Raw genomic sequence first — 12,991 nt, 5'->3', positions numbered from 1 at the left:
CAAGTTTGCGAAACAAACTGGAGCATTATTTCCTTATTTTTTATTCTTTTGATCATGTGATATTTAAAAGAATATTTTTTTTCTAGAACCGTGTTAAAAATGCAATTTTTAGCACTCCATACAAGCGTTAAAAATGCTACTTTAAGGCACTAGTGCTTTAAAATTTTTATGGCACTGCAGTTCATATTGACCGTATAGGCAATTGTGATGTAATGTCAAAAAAATATAAAAATGGCATGTCAGTCAAGTTCAAGTAAAAGTTTTTGTAGATATTGTCCTGTAATTACGTTTGTAGAAAAAATATTGTATGATATTCGTAATAAAAAGTACATTTTTAAGGCACTCATGTGAATTGCAGAACTCGCTATCGCTCATTCTGCAAACTTTCACATGCGTGCTTTAAACGTGTACTTTTAACACTTATATCATAAATAACTATTAATACACACACAAAAAATTCAAGTTTGTTTTAATATTTATTTTACTATATTATAATAGAATATTAAATATATTATATTTAGGTACAAGAATTCGTGATTGTTTTTAATTCATTTTAAACACGACAAGACAACTAGGCACGTATATAATAACTTCTTTATGGTCTTCACCATTACACCTTTTCATATTGAATGCCCAGTATTTTAAAATTAATGCCAATTTTGTTTTAGTTTGTAACCCCGGTCTCCACAAAATATTTTGAATTGCTTTAAAATTGAATTGTTGCTAATTAAAGTATTCTTACTTGCATTTGCTGCAATCTCTTTGTTAATGTCTTCCACTGATACAGAAATAAAACAAATATTTTGGTTCACTTTCTTAAATGTGACAGTGGTCTAAACTAGAAAACTCATTGACATTATACAGAAACAAAATATTATAATTTATTGTAGATTCTTCCCATTATAATAATAATTTGATTGAACACTTGAACAGAAGTAAAGAGGTCATAAAAAATCTTATGGTAGAGCCCAAGCGGGGATTTTTGCAGTTACTCGAGAGCGTCAGATTATTATATGGGGAGAAACCTGGTACCCTGCAGATATACCTCTACCATATATTGGCTCTTAACACAATGGCGTTCGTTTTTTTTTCGGGGCCCGAAAAAAAAATCTATCCTTAAAAATACTCGAAATTGTCATATTAAGATAAGGTAAGTTAAGGACATGCAAAAGAGTGTATATTTCAAAAATCTGACTTCAAAAGTTTCACAAAAAAAGCGAATATTTCGTGAAATGAATGTCATAACCACAGTATAAAGAGGAACAATAGAACCACTCTCCGAAAAATTGGAAGTAAAATCTGTAGTCGCGCATGGCGACCGCGCAATGTTCTTAGTCGCTTTTGCCCCACTCTCGCATTGTTAGTCCCATAGAAACGTACGGATTTTAACAGGGAAAACCCGCATCCACCACTGGTGAATTACCAATTGCGTACTGCCGGTATTATTTCTTGAGATTAAAGCGCCGACAGAGGAGTGGTTTTACTGTGGAACCTCTATATACTGTGGTCATATCAAAAAAGTAAAAAATATATGTTCAATATTTTTCAAAAATCTATCGAAAGATGGCAAACATGACCCCACGGAGAGGGGTGGGGGTAAATTTAAAATTTTAAATACAAATCTCGCGATATTTCGCAAAATAAACATCAGATCGAAAAACTGCAAAATACACTTATTCAATAGTTTTGAAAAATCTATCTAACGGTACCAAACACGACCCCCCGCAGAGGTGGGTTGGGGGTTACGTTAAAATCTTAAATAGTAGCCACAAATTTTTATTGCGGATTTGGATCCTTTACGTAAAAATAAGCAACTATAATTCGAAACAATTTTCAAATTATGGACACATTGCTATAATCGAAAAAAAAAAGAATGTGTGTGTACTTTGTACGCATGTAAGAAGTTGTACTTCTCTTATATGATTTAAACGAAGGTAATATACTTTTATTTATATTTTATTTAAATATTAAACAAATTTATACTTACTATTTCTCAAAATTAAAACAGTGCCAAAAATTAAAATAATAAAAGAGTAAAACACACACAAATACATTAAAAATGCCACAAATGATTTCTGAACATTAATTTTCGGAAATTTTTTTAACTAAGTACGTATTTTCTGAAAATAAAATTATGTAATAAATATACTTACAATCATAAAATGTATAAAAAAACATAAAAAAATAAAAGTTTTTATTGGGATTCGAACCAGCTATCAGCGCGGTTGGTATATTGGGGTTCATTCGCCTTAAACGCTTCGCCACGGAGGCAATGTGTCATTATGTGCGAAGATCGACTAACTAAACGGATTAGGCTTTTGACATTTTGGAATTAAATTAAATTATTTTGATTTTGAATTGAAATGATTTAGAATTGAAAAAATACAACAGCACATAGAGTAAGAAATCAATATATTAGGTAAATTATAAAAATAAAGTATTACATACTATGTATTTTGGTAGGTTCAAATAGGAAGGTACCTATGATACATTTACAATTATTACGTACCTGTTGCTTTTAAAAACTATTTAAATGTCACTACAATTATAAACTTTTTTGTTTCTGTCCTCACAACAATAAAACTAATATATTATACATTTGCTTACCTTCATACTGAACAATTATTTATTATTGACAGATCATTTCAACATCCAATCAGAGCCCGTATAACGACTAATATCATACTGTCGGTGTGCGCATGCGCGCAGATCAATATAAATTCACCCTCAATCTCAATCGTGCCTAAAGAAGTATAACTTCAAAAACGATTGTTGGAAATTGGAAAATTAAATTAAAAAATGGAAAGTTCCCACTAAAATGTAGAATTTTATTCAACTTTTTTTGGTTTTAGGACCTAATAATCACAACCCAATAGGTCCCCAAAGCGCTCGAGTGACTGCAAATCCAGCATACTTTTCTCCCCTACTATTACTACACGATTGAAAATTAAAATCATTAAAAAATAATCAATAAGTATTTAAAAAAAAGGCCTACTCCTCCTACTCTAACTTTTCCGTCCGAAATCGGTCGTTCTTTTGGCTCAATAAAACAGATTGTGAGTAACTCTAAATTTTATTCGCACAACCCAAATATACCTTGCTTTGTGATACTTTATAACGTAGGAACTGATACCTTTGTACTGTACTAATACCCATTATACAGGGTGTTTCTTTGGAAACGGAAATACTTTAACGGTGAATAAAGGTCACCGATCCGGTTCTTGATATACCACATTTTTTGCCCTACCGACTTTTATAACCGTGTTTTTTAACGATTTTGCCCATTTTTTCCTAAGCCATAACTTTAGAACCACCTTGCATATTTTTTTGATATTTGGTACACATATGTTTCATTGAAAACCCAAACGACCGACATACTAACCATAAGAAAAATCCAGGTCCGGATTAACAAAAAATTATAAAGTAATTGTGACCTTAAAACAACACCCTGTATATTAAAATTTTGAAAATTTGTTTGCATATTTAAAAAGAGCACAAAAAATTGAGTTTAATGGTTCCCTTCAATTTTTCGGCCAGATAATTTGTGACTTTAATTTTGAAATTATATTGAATTTTTTAAGAACTCTGATATTAAAAAGCGTATTAATTTTAAGTTATAAATTATTAAAGTTAATGAATTAAAACGCATTTTAAAAACAATCAATATTTATAGATCACATTGGAACGACCTAATTACTAATGACAAGAAAAATCCAGGTCCAGATTAACAAAAAAAAAAATAAAATAATTGTCCACAAGGAAAAAGTTTTCCTGTAGTTGGCGGTATACCATATAATACAAAAAACAGTAAAATCCTTTATAAAAATATACAAATATATACATATTATAAAATATATAAAAAATATAACTTTTATAAAGGATTTTACTATTTTTTTTAATAATTGTGACGTTGAACCAACACCCTGTATATTGAAATTTTGAAAATTTGTCTGCGCCTTTTAAAAGAGCATAAAAACTTTGATTAAACGTTCATTTTAATTTTTTGCGCCGTTGATTTAATTACATCAATTTTGAAATTATATTAAAATTTTAAAGAACTCAGAGATTAAAAACAAGGTACATATTATTAACTTTTAATAATTTAATGTTAATGAATCAATACGTATTTTAAAAATACTTAATACTTATTTACTAGGCTGGCTTCATGGTTTCTCGGGATTTGTAGCTGTTGTAGCTGTATGCACATCATTAAAAATAGAATTGCGAGGATTGGGATAATTTATTGATTTAGTAAATAATTTAAAAAAACAGCTATATCTAATAAAAAAAATTTCATTTAAATAGTTCAACAATTTAACATACTTTAATTAAAAATATTTGAATTATAACAGTTGCTCAAAATGTCCGCCATTTTGTTCGAAGCATTTCCTTGCTTGATTTAGAATATTTTTCTGGCAGCTTATTGTCACCCTGGGGGGTGAAACGTCTTTAGGGTCCAAACTAAAGACAAACCAAACATTTTATCTTTGATACAGGTTCTAAATTATGTTCTGTTGTGATTTATACCATTTTTTTCGAATTTAAAATTTTATGCAAGTTCCCTATGATTTCAAAATTGCCGTAATTAAATTATCTGCTCAAAAATTTGACATACACCTTTTAACGCAGTTTTTTATGCTCTTTTAAAATACGCTAACAAATTTTCAAAATTTCAATTTACAGGGTTTTGTCTCAAGGTAAAAATTACTTCATATTTTTTTGTTAATCTGGACCTGGATTTTCCTTGTGATTAGTAATTGGGTCGTTCCAATGTGTAGGTATTGATTATTTTTAAACTGAGGATTGATTCATTAAATTTAATAATTTATAAACAAAAGTTAATAATATCTGCTTTTTAGTGTCAGAGTTTTTAAAAAATTCAATATAATTTCAAAATTAAAGTCATAAAATTGTCTGGCCGAAAAATTGAAGCGAACCAATAAACTTACTTTTTTGTGCTCTTTTCAAACATGCAAACAGGTTTTCAAAATTTGAATATGCAGGGTGTTGTTTTAAGGTCACAATTACTTTATAATTTTTTGTTAATCCGGACCTGGATTTTTCTTATGGTTGGTATGTCTGTCCTTTGGGTTTTTAATGAGACATATGTGTAGCAAATATCAAAAAATATACAGGGTGGTTCTAAAGTTATGGCTTAGGAAAGAAATGGACAAAATCGTTAAAACACCCTGTAACTCGGTTATAAAATTCGGTAGAGCAAAAAATGTAGTATATTATCTAGAACCGGTTCGGTGACCTCTATTCACCATTAAAGGATTTCCGTTTCCCAATGAAACACCCTGTATATAATTATACATGGCAGGTCGGCGTAGTCATCGCCCTTGTTATTATTGGTGTTGTTTTATTGTTATAAATACAAAAGTATATTTTATATTTATGAATAATTTTATTCAAATTGAATGAAATCACGATTTTTTCGAACAGCTACCAAGACACGATTTAGATTTTGATCAGAATTGATTACTGAAATATCGACTTTAATTGAATCGGTAAATGAAAGAATAGTTCATCTCCAAAATTGTCATTTTAAAAAAATGAAAAAACCATTTGAACAAAAAACTAGTGGTTTTTTGATATTTTCATACATTGTAAAGTTTTGTGCTTATTTATTAAATAGCCAAATAAAAATTTTTAAAACAAAATCCAGAAAAAAGACATTTTTGCAAAAAGGTATCGTTTACATATACTGTTATATCACTGAATTACACAAACATAATTCTGAAATTACATTAATTTATTATTTTTGTTTAGAAATATTTATTAACAGTGAGACTGATTGATCGTCAAATACAGTTATCCTCGTTTTTCTTAACGACTTTCCAAGAGGTAATATGATAATGGACACCTAAATTCTCTCCAGACAAATTTTGGAGAATTTTCTTAATGTCTGCTATCTTTGCTTCATTGATTGGGGCAGGTTCGGTATATGCTTTGTTGGTAGGAAATTGAGGATTATCATTTGCTTTCCCAACTTAAATGTATGGGATAAAAGGCCTTCTATAAACTCGGACGTAGTAACATAACCTGGTGCTTCGCTGCAATATGTGATCTGTCTAAGTTGGGACACAGTGAAATTAACATTTTGTTCAAGAGATTTGCACATCTTTTTATAAAGATTGGACAACCAGTTATTGAAGTGAAGAATATAGTTGTATCTAATAAAAGCTACAGTAAACGGATTTACTTTTCTGCAACTTAAAATAATATTTGCCAGGCAGGTAAACACGATCAGATCTTCTTATTAGTCTCTTAACTGTCCCTACATCACAATCACAAGGTGAAAACAAGTGTCCGCAAATAGATAAATAATGACATTTTTCTTAACCCTGCTGTCCTGTTCGGGTCTATTTGACCCAAAAAATAATTTATTTCTTATTTTACAAATTATTACGCGGCGTAACGATTTGGTGTTTCGTGACTTTATTACCTAATATGAGGTCTTTCAATTGCATATGAGATAAACAATCAACTTCCTGATTTTTTTGATAAAAATGAAATTGTTACCTAGGGTACGTTCGGGTCAATGTGACCCGCGTATTTAAACCGTTAAAAATTACCTGTGTATGTGTGTTTAGTTGACAGTATTCTATATTAGCAGTACCTGTGTGTTTGTCAGCCGGATACGTCTGTAAATAAAAACAGGTTTCTGCAAGCTAAAACTTGTAAAATAAACTGTAGTAGGTATAGCTGGACGGTGTTGCAAACCAAATTATAAATATGACCAACATGGACAGACAGCATGTATTTGGAACCAACTGGAAAGACATGAATAAAGTTGGTTTCCAAGCATACATTGGTTTTATATTTTTAGCTCGAGTTTATAAGTCCCATGGTGAATCAACTAAAAGTTTATGGAATGAAGAAACGGGTCGTACTATATTTAGATCAACAATGTCGCTTGATATATTTACAAAAAGTTTGCAAGTAATACGTTTTGATAACAAAACTACTAGACAGGATAGAAGACGTTTTGATAAACTTGCGGCAATACGTGAAATTTATGAAACATGGGTAGAAAATGTAAAAAGAACTTTTAACCCTGATGAAAATGTTACCGTCGATAAGCAACTAGTTGCCTTTAGAGGCCGCTCTCCCTTCAAATGGTATATTCCAGCAAGCCAGCGAAATATGGCACAAAACTTTAGGGTTTATGTAATTATGAACAGTAAAACTTCTTATGCTCTAAAATTGCAGATCTATACAGAAATGCGTGTGATGTGTGACTTGAGTAGTGATTTGGAATGCCACAATATTACGTGTATAATAACTTTTTTGCATCGTAAAATTTAGGAAAATTTCTTCTAAAACAAAGTAGATACAATGCCTGGGATTATAAGTAAAATAAACCGGAGCTTTCAGCAAAAATCGCGAATAAAGAAGTTCATAGCTCGTCTTTTTTGCTTCATGCAAGATTTGACAATATTCCCAAAAATAATAAAAATGTTGTTCTTATGAGTACTTTGCATCATGAATCGAGGCATCATGCATCAATTTCATCAAATGAAAAAGTCCCAAATTATTTTAGATTACAATTCCAATAAGGGAGCAATGGATACTCTAGATTAGCTTGTTGGCACGTATATATGTGAGAAGAGATAAATCGCTGGCCAATGATTGTTTTTTATAATCTACTGGACATTTCTGCCTACAACGCGTTCGTGTTCGTGGGCATCAATAAATATCCAATGGAATACCAATCAATTGGGAAAACGGCGAATTTTTCTTGAGGAATTGGGAAAAAACTAATGAATCCAGTCATCATTTCCAGAAAAAATATACCAATAACTAAAGGCTCTTACGAACTGGCAAAAAGGGCACGAGCAGGAACAAGTAGAAAAGATAGAAATGCTAGTGAACCGTCTATTAAATCTAACTCCGCCTGCTAAACGAACACGCTGTAAACTTGCCGTAAAAACGATAACAAGACAAATTATTATATTGGATTACATCACAAACATACTTATAAAATCCATTCTTTTTATTAATGTCCCAGTTGTAAACTGAATTAAATTTTTGTAGATATTTGTTACTAGGCTTTTTTGAAAGAAAAAATGCCTTTTGTTTTTGTTAATAAGGTTTAATTTACATTAACAACATAATTTTTGTTTAACTAACCATAATTTCTTGTTAATAAGGTTTTATTTATCACGATTAGCTTATTTTATTTCGATTAAGGAGCGTAAACCATAGTTGGGTCATATTGACCCGAACAGTACATTTGTGTAGTTGACTCGAACGGGACAGCAGGGTTAAATCGTTTGGTACTTGCCAGTACGACGGTTACAGTTTGGTACGACATAATGCCACTGAGCGAAAGAACAGTATAAGTGCCGCACGTATACGGTTCTTTCACTCATCTACCAAATCGTCCTGTCGATATTGAATCGCAGAGAGTTACCTACGTTGATACTGTTCTTTTTCCCACTTATGCGTTAACTTATTAAACGTATTTTGGCTACCTCAGTTCAAAATGTCGTTTTTGGCGTTTAAATTGTTCTTTCGCTCACCGTTTCAATTATTCTCTGACAATTTTGCTTGTGGTTTTCATGTGAGATTAAAATTATTTCCTTACTACCGTGAATAAGTGCTACATCCCCCACTCCCCTATAAACCATTTTATTTTTAGCACGTAAGCAAAACGCTCGGACAGGTAGATTTTTAAAATAAATTATAGCATCAATCTTTCGAACTTTACGCGATCCCTCTGCAGGTGACATTCCTAATTTTGTTTTTTTTTAATGGTAAAGTACATCATGTGACATCTCATTTAAAAGCTTTTGAAATATTTTTGGTTTCAAAAACGTATGATACTTTAATCCGAAAATTCACACAATCTACTCGTAAGTTTTGCGAGTTTCAATGTACCTAATAGTCGGAGAGATAGAAGCGGATTTTGTGCGTGATAAGTAATATGGAAAAACTATACGGGGATATGTTGAATTAGTTGTGTACATGACTTTCACCAACGGCCGGAAACCAGAGTTGGGGCCGAGGGTAGTTATAAGGGGTCAAAGTCGCGGATTTTATTATTTTTTTTATGACGCTCATGATCGAGATAGTGCACCAAAATTTGGGAATAAGTAGGTCATGACGTACCTAAGTAAAATCTCTAGGGGCTCAACGCTGCGTGGCCGACAAAGGGGTGGGGGTAGGGGTGAATATAAAAAGTATAAGGGGTTTTTTGCGACGTTCGTGATTGAGGTAGTGCACCAAAATTTGGGTATAAGTAGACCATGACATAAATAATTAAAATCCCCAGAGCCGGAAACCAGAGTTGGGGATGAGGGTAGTTATAAGGGGTCAAAGTCGCCGTTTTTATTATTTTTTTTTGTGACGCTCATGATCGAGAGTGCACAAAAATTTGGGAATAAGTAGGTCATGACGTAACTAAGTACAATCTCCAGGGGTGGCACGCTGCGTGGCCGATAAAGGGGTGGGGCAGGGGTGAATAGACGAAAATATAAGGGGTTTTTTTGCGACGTTCTTGATTGAGGGAGTATACCAAAATTTGGAAATAAATAGACCATGACATAACTAAGTAAAATGCTCAGAGCCAGAAACCAGAGTTGGGTATGAGGGTAGTTATAAGGGGTCAAAATCGCCGTTTTTATTATTTTTTTTGTGACGCTCATGATCGAAAAAGTGCACCAAAATTTGGGAATAAGTAGGTCATGAGGTAACTAAATACAATCTCCAGGGGTGGAACGCTGCGTGGCCGATAAAGGGGTGGGGGTAGGTGTGAATATAAAAAATATAAGGGGTTTTTTGCGACGTGCTAGATTGAGATAGTGCACCAAAATTTGGGAATAAGTAGACCATGACTTAGCTAAGTAAAATCCCCAGAGCCGGAAACCAGAGTTGGGGATGAGGGTAGTTTTAAGGAGTCAAAGTCGCAGTGTGTATTATTTTTTTTTGTGACCAGGCACAACATTTGGCCACCACCCAGTGTTCCGCCCCTGGAGATTTTACTTAGTAATGTCATGATCTACTTATTTCCAAATTTTGGTGCACTATCTCAATCACGAACGGCAAAAAAATCCCCATATATTTTTATACTCACCTCTGCCTACCACCCCTTTGTACCCCAAGCAGCGTTCCGCCTCTGAAGATTTTACTTAGTTACGTCATAACCTACTTACTCCCAAATTTTGGTGCACTATCTCCATCATGAGCGCCACAAAAAAAAATAATAAAAACCGCGACTTTTACCCCTTATAACTACCCTCGACCGCCACTCTGGTTTTCGCCTCTGGGGATATTACTTAGTTATGTCATGGTCTACTAATTCCCAAATTTTGGTGCACTATCTCAATCACGAACGTCGCAAAAAACCCCTTATATTTTTTTATATTCACCCCTGCCCCACCCCTTTGTCGGCCACGCAGCGTTTCACTCCTGGAGATTTTACTTAGTTACGTCATGACCTACTTATTCCCAAATTTTGGCGCGCTATCTCGATCATGAGCGTCACAAAAAAAATAATAAAAAACGGAATTTTTGACCCCTTATAACTACCTTACTTCCCGACTCTGGTTTCCGGCTCTGGGGATTTTAATTATATATGTCATGGCCTACTTATACCCAAATTTTGGTGCACTATCTCAATCACGAACGTCGCAAAAAACCCTTTATATTTTTTATATTCACCCCTACCCCCACCCCTTTGTCGGCCACGCAGCGTTGAGCCCCTAGAGATTTTACTTAGGTACGTCATGACGTACTTATTCCCGAATTTTGGTGCACTATCTCGATCATGAGCGTCATAAAAAAATAATAAAATCCGCGAATTTGACCCCTTATAACTACCCTCGGCCCCAACTCTGGTTTCCGGCCGTTGGTGAAAGTCATGTACACAACTAGTTCAACATATCCCCGTATAGTTTTTCCATATTACTTATCACGCACAAAATCTGCTCCCAGCTCTTAGACTATAAGTACATTGTTTGCGCGAAAATAGTTTAAATGTACCTACGTTTATCTATATCTGGTCAAAAAATTTACCTAATGATTTAAAAGCTATTAATATAAATAGTATTAAGAGCAAACAGTAGCGATCAACAAGTAGCAACAAACGCGTGCCAAGATTACGGCCCTAATTTTAAATATTTTGTCGAGATATTTGGCACACATATTCGTAATATAATAAAGAATGGGGGTGCAGAGCCCAATTTCAGAAATATGCTAGGATGTGGAAATTACTCTATAACTAAATAAAATATTGAAAAAATTAGCCTGTGCCGCCATTAAGAAAGACAAAAAGATACACTTTCTTCAAATAATTTTTTTATCCCGTGCCTAGATTTTGTGTCACATTGGAACTACTAAAAATCGATTTTTTTATAACAAGAAATCGAACGTCACTTACTTGGCAACATTTCGCGCCTAAATGTATAAAAATTATTGTTTTTGCACGATTGATCATTTTTGACTGTTTACCGTGACAGATTTTACGTCAGTAGGTGACATTTACTAGCAACTCGACGGTAAGTAATCCAACTCGACGGTAAGTACTCCAACTCGACGGTAAGTAATTCACTTACCGTCGAGTTAAAAAATCTCTTAATTTTAATTTATTTTTTGAAAGAATAAAGAAAACTAACGAATTATTTATTAATATTGAAACTTATGGTACAATTTGTTAAATTATTTTGCAGAATTTCTAAATATGGAATTTTATCGTCTGGTACTTTTACAATCATTAAACCATCGGTTTGTTGGATGTCGTTCATAGTAATATTATATAATTCTTCTCTTCTACAGGCACCAGATATTCCCAATATCATTGCGACCTACAAATTATGAAAAAATCTTCATTAGAGTATTTCTTTTACCTAAACTAGCTTATATTACCTTGTGAACTAGAAATTCTTCATCCGGTGCTTCCATCAGAAATTTTTCAAATTGCTCCCGTGTAAAAATGCTCGCTTTCTTAGGCCTATAGCCAACATTTTTTCTCTTTAAATACGCGATCAAAGTTGAAAACTTGGAAATATCAATGCCATTATAAAGAAAAACGGTGGAATTAATCATTGAATATTCTGCCCAGAGGCTTCCAGGAGCTTCAACTGCATATGTCTTTGAACGAAATATGCCAATATAGTCTTTTCTTCGATTCTTAAATTCTTGCCTTCGCACCATTTTTTAAAACTTTGGTAGGTATTTTGACAAAGGATTTTGGATTTTTCGGGAATAATTGCGTAACACCCTTCTTCCCAAGCCCGTTCAATTTCTTTAAATTCACTTTCGCTCATATTTTAATTTATAATAATACAAATTGTACTTAAAATTATTGACAACTAAATAAAAACTCAATTCTCCATTGTTGTTATGCACCCTAGTTACTACCTAACAACCAAAGCATATATCTTGATAAAATGAATGAAACTAGTCAATATGACGAATTGTGCAAAAAACGTTATAAGCATGTCGAACGTTAAGGGTAACCGATCTCAGACAATAATTGGAGTCGTCGCTCCGCTCCTCCTCCAAACAATTGTCTTCGATCGGTATAAAACCCTTACCGTTCTCCATACTTAATATACTATTTTGATAGTATAAACGTCACTGTCAATGTCGAATTACCGACGCACTCTTGCCTCACTTTTGAAAGTTCGCAGAACTTTCGCAATATTGGACCGCGTTTGTTGCTACCTGTTGATCGCTACTATGTGCTCTTAATAACTTTATGGTAGGGGAACAAAGTATGCTAAATGTGCAGTCACTCGAGCGCTTTGGGGACCTAGTAGGTTGTGAAGAGTAGGTCCTAAAACCAAAAAAAGTTAAGTAAAGTTTTCCTGTTTAGTGGGGACTTGCCCATTTTTAATTTAATTTTCTATTATTTCCAACAATCGTTTCTTTAGATTATAGCACCATCTGTCCATAATTCAAAGAAATGTTTCGCAGAAAAGTTACTTAATTACTAAAATATTAAATTTACCCCCCACCCCTCTTCGTGGGAAGTCGTGTTTGG

General features: G+C 33.1%; 1 protein-coding gene across 1 annotated transcript in view; it reads left to right on the top strand.

Moving 5' to 3' along the window:
• LOC114330224 (gustatory receptor for sugar taste 43a-like) overlaps positions 1 to 12,991 on the top strand; it is a 119,859-nt gene that overhangs the window by 57,534 nt on the left and 49,334 nt on the right. The gene's annotated exons all lie outside the window — the stretch shown is intronic.

The sequence above is a fragment of the Diabrotica virgifera genome, chromosome 7 (assembly GCF_917563875.1).
Source record: "Diabrotica virgifera virgifera chromosome 7, PGI_DIABVI_V3a".
NCBI classification, from domain to species: Eukaryota; Metazoa; Arthropoda; class Insecta; order Coleoptera; family Chrysomelidae; genus Diabrotica; species Diabrotica virgifera.
The sequence above is the reverse complement of the archived record's forward strand: the minus strand, read 5'-3'. Positions and strand labels throughout refer to the sequence as shown.